We start from the raw sequence: 5,363 nt of genomic DNA on the forward strand, positions 1-5,363 counted from the left end.
GTGTGTGTATGTGTGTGTGTAGTGGAGTCTTTCACTGTGTTTGTGTGGCCAGACCCTCTGGTGGTATGTGTTTGGGCTACAGCCTCTAATTGAGTGTGCTCTCTCCAGCCTGGATGTGTGTGCTGACATTCAGAGAAAGGGAGGGCCCTGAGGAGGATGACAGTTGATCTGTCTTCCAGCCTGACTTTCTAATTACCCACTAGCACTAGAGAGAGATGGAGTGAGAGAGAGGGAGAGAGAAAGCAAGAGAGTGAGAGAGAGAGAGAGAGAGAGAGAGAGAGAGAGAGAGAGAGAGAGAGAGAGAGAGAGAGAGAGAGAGAGAGAGAGAGAGAGAGAGAGAGAGAGAGAGAGAGAGAGAGAGAGAGAGAGAGATAGAGAGAGAGAGAGAGAGAGAGAGAGATACATGGTGGACACAACCAGGTCCTACAACTGCACTGCTCCTCCATCATTGAGAGGGATACATTCACAGACCTGGAGAGAGACATGGTGGAGCTCAGAGAGCTAGTCCACACAATCCAGACAGAACAATCCCACAAAACAGACTAGCACAACAACACCCCCCCAACAAGACCCGGAGGGCAGAAGTTGGAGATGGACGGCTGTCTGAGAGAGCTGGCTGCACTACGGACTGAGGTGAGAGAACTTAAGGAGGAGGGGGAGGAACACATGGCACAGCTAACAGCAGTGAAGGAGAAGGGAGAGGTACACATGGCACAGCTAACAGCAGTGAAGGAGAAGGGAGAGATACACATGGCACAGCTAACAACAGTGAAGGAGGAGGTGAGAAACACATGGCACAGCTAACAGCAGTGAAGGAGAAGGGAGAGGTACACATGGCACAGCTAACAGCAGTGAAGGAGAAGGGAGAGGTACACATGGCACAGCTAACAGCAGTGAAGGAGAAGGGAGAGGTACACATGGCACAGCTAACAATAGTGAAGGAGGAGGTGAGAAAGCTGAGGTGTGACAGAGAGCAGGACACTTCCCCAGAGAAGCCAGCAGAACAGCCCACCTCAGATCTGGACCACAACCTCAACACCACAATGGGACAGACAACACTGGACCCACCAAAGCAACAGACCCCACTCCCTCCTAACAGCCCCCCTGTCAGCTCTCCCGATAGCTCTCCTGACAACCCCCACACATGCACTAAGGACACACAAAAGCCAGAAATTGTGCTCCTCATTAACTCAAATGGCAAATACATTAAACTTTTTCCCAAACGCAAAGTGGCAAAACTCTGGTGCCCTGGAGCTGTTATCAGAGGACAGACTAGGGTCCCCCAGCCACATTATAATTCATACGGGAACAAACGACCTGAGGGCCCAGCAGGAAAGGGTGGCCACAGCACTCAAGAGAGTGATTGAAAAAGCTTCTCCACCCTGCTACCACAAAAAGACATTCACCTTGCCCCCATACAGCGGGTGAACGCAAGCATTTCCCGGAACTGTGCCTCAAAACCTAATGTCTACCTGGCCCACCACTCCACCCTGGACTTTGCCAGGTCCCTGAAGGACGTCACCCTCAACCGCAGCCCCAGCACCTCACACAGGAGCAACAGAGCAACGGACACCCCGCCCAGACGAGCGAGACACCCTCCCAGACCTGCAAGACCTCCTCCCGAAGGACCTGCATCGAGAGAACCCACGCCAAGAGGACCTACACCCAGACCACAGCTTCACCAGGCTCACCCCAACCAGCTAAGACCACCCCAAACAAACCCTGGCCACACCCTATATAGACCCCCCCAGATCAGACCTATGCCCCTTCTGCCCCCCCCCCCATACCCACCGCCCCTGCAGCAAGGACCTCAACATGACAGCCGCACTTTCTGGACAAAACATTTCACTGTAATAGTGAAGGTGTAAACTTGGCAGTAGAAAGCCTAAACAGTATATTTGACCTTTCAGCATCCCTATCAAATATAAAACATTCAAGCAGACAATCTAAGAAAATTAACAACAATGACAAATGGTTTGATGAAGAACGCAAAACCTAAGAAAGAAATTGAGAAATCTATCCAACCAAAAACATAGAGACCCAGAAAACCTGAGTCTACCCCTTCACTATGGCGAATCACTAAAACAATACAGAAATACACTATCGAAAAAGAAGGAACAGCATGTCAGAAATCAGCTCAATGTAATTGAAGAATCCATACAATCTAACCACTTCTGGGAAAATTGGAACACACTAAACAAACAAACACACAAAGAGCTATCTATCCAAAACGGAGATGTGTGGATAAACCCCTTCTGCAATCATTTTGGCTCTATAACTAAGAACAAACAGCAAAAACATATACATGATCAAGTACAAATCTTAGAATCAGCTATTAAAGACTACCAGAACCAACTGGATTTTCCAATTACATTGAATGAACTACAGGACAACATACAAACCCTCCAACCCAAAAAGGCCTGTGGTGTTGATGGTATCCTACATTAAATGATAAAATATACAGACCACAAATTCCAATTGGCTATACTTAAACTCTTTAACATCATCCTCAGCTCTGGCATCTTCCCCAATATTTGGAACCAAGGACTGATCACCCCAATCCACAAAAGTGGAGACAAATTTGACCCCAATAACTACCGTGGGATATGCATCAACAGCAACCTTGGGAAAATCCTCTGCATTATCATTAACAGCAGACTTGTACATTTCCTCAGTGAAAACAATGTACTGAGCAAATGTCAAATAGGCTTTTTACCAAATTACCGTGCGACAGACCACATATTACCCTGCACACCCTAATTGACAAACAAACAAACCAAAACAAAGGCAAAGTCTTCTCATGCTTTGATGACTTCAAAATAGCGTTTGACTCAATTTGGCATGAGGATCTGCTATACAAATTGATGGAAAGTGGTGTTGGGGGAAAAACATACGACATTATAAAATCCATGTACACAAACAACAAGTGTGCAGTTAAAATTGACACACACATTTCTTTCTACAGGGCGTGGGGTGAGACAGAGATGCAGCTTAAGCCACACCCTCTTCAACATATATATCAACGAATTGGCGAGGGCACTAGAACAGTCTGCAGCACCCGACCTCACCCTACTAGAATCTGAAGTCAAATGTCTACTGTTTGCTGATGATCTGGTGCTTCTGTCCCCAACCAAGGAGGGCCTACAGCAGTACCTAGCTCTTCTGCACAGATTCTGTCAGACATGAGCCCTGACAGTAAATCTCAGTAAGACAAATATAATGGTGTTCCAAAAAAGGTCCAGTTGCCAGGACCACAAATACAAATTCCATCTAGACACCGTTGCCCTAGAGCACACAAAAAACGATACATACCTCGGCCTAAACATCAGCGCCACAGGTAACTTCCACAAAGCTGTGAACGATCTGAGAGACAAGGCAAGAAGAGCCTTCTATGCCATCAAAAGGAACATAACATTTGACATACCAATTAGGAGCTGGCAATAAATACTTGAATCAGTCATAGAACCCATTGCCCTTTATGGTTGTGAGGTCTGGGGTCCGCTCACAAACCAAGAATTCACAAAATGGGACAAACATAAAATTGAGACTCTGCATGCAGAATTCTGCAAAAATATCTTCTGTGTACAAGGTAAAACACCAAATAATGCATGCAGAACAGAATTAGGCCGATACCTGCTAATTATCAAAATCCAGAAAAGAGCCGTTAAATTCTACAACCACCTAAAAGGAAGCGATTCCCAAACCTTCCATAACAAAGCCATTACCTACAGAGAGATTAACCTGGAGAAGAGTCCCCTAAGCAAGCTGGTCCTGCGGGTCTGTTCACAAACACAAACAGACCCCACAGAACCCCAACACAGCAACACAATTAGACCTAACCAAATCATGAGAAAACAAAAAGATAATTCCTTGACACAATGGAAAGAATTAACAAAAAAACAGAGCAAACTAGAACGCAATTTGGCCCTAAACAGAGAGTACACAGTGGCAGAATACCTGACCACTGTGACTGACCCAAAATTAAGGAACGCTTTGACTATGTACAGACTCAGTGAGCATGGCCTTGCTATTGAGAGAGGCCGCCGTAGGCAGACCTGGCTCTCAAGACAACAGGCTATGTGCACACTGCCCACAAAATGAGGTGGAAACTGAGCTGCACTTCCTAACATCCTGCCAAATGTATGACCATATTAGAGACATATATTTCCCTCAGATTACACAGACCAACAAAGAATTCGAAAACAAATCCAGTTGTCACGCCCTGGCTCTGGGGACTCTTAAAAGTTGAGCCAGGGTGTGTAGTGTCTATGTTGTAGTTTCTATGTTTTTGTTCTAGTTCGTGTTTCTATGTTGGCCAGGGTGGTTCCCAATCAGAGGCAGCTGTAGCTTGTTGTCTCTGATTGGGTACCATACTTAGGCAGCCTGTTGGCACGTTTATTGTGGGATCTTGTTCCGTAAGGTTTGTGTTGGTGTATTAACCTAGGACTTCACGTATCGTTTTGTTGTTTTGTTATTGTATAAAGTACTCATTAAAAGATGTACGCTTACCACGCTGCGCCTTGGTCCGGTTCCTATAACGATCGTGACACCAGTTTTGATAAACTCCCATATCTATTGGGTGAAATACCACAGTGTTCCATCACAGCAGCAAGATTTGTGACCTGTTGCCACAAGAAATGGGCAACCAGTGAAGAACAAACACCATTGTAAATACAACCCATGTTTATTTTCCCATTTGTACTTTAACTATTTGAACATCGCTACAACACTGTATATAGACATAATATGACATTTGAAATGTCTTTATTCTTTTGGAACTGTGAGTGTAATATTTACTGTTCACTTTTTATTATTTATTTCACTTTTGTTTATCCATTTCACTTGATTTGGCAATGTAAACATACGTTTCCTATGACAATAAAACCCCTGAGAGATAGAGAGAGAGAAGTCCCCTTGTCTGTAGTGGAGCTCCCCACTCTGTTGTTTGGAGGGTGGGCTGAAGGGGGGACCCCTACCGCTCTAACACACTATCCCCCCCTTAGTTCCCCATGTTCCTGGCCCCCCCATCTGATCCTATCACCAGACGTAGCACCCATCAGTGGCCCCCTGATGGGGTACCCAACACACACTCAGCACTCAGCACCAATTACTGCAACTGTCCACAGGTGTCTGTGTTTGTTTGTGTGTGTTTGTGTGTATGTGTGCGTGCACGCTCATGTGCGTGCGTGTATTTTCACGTCTGTGTGCGAGTGTGTGTGTTCCCCTGTGGTTTTCCTGTGTGCGTTCCAACTCGTGTGTCTGTCTCTCTGTCTGTCTGACTGTCTGTCCCCCTGCTCTGTGTTCCTGTAGGGTGGATACTTTAGACCTTAGGTGTAAGGTATCAATCTGTCTCCCTGGTCAGA

This window comes from Coregonus clupeaformis, chromosome 10, assembly GCF_020615455.1.
Source record: "Coregonus clupeaformis isolate EN_2021a chromosome 10, ASM2061545v1, whole genome shotgun sequence".
NCBI classification, from domain to species: Eukaryota; Metazoa; Chordata; class Actinopteri; order Salmoniformes; family Salmonidae; genus Coregonus; species Coregonus clupeaformis.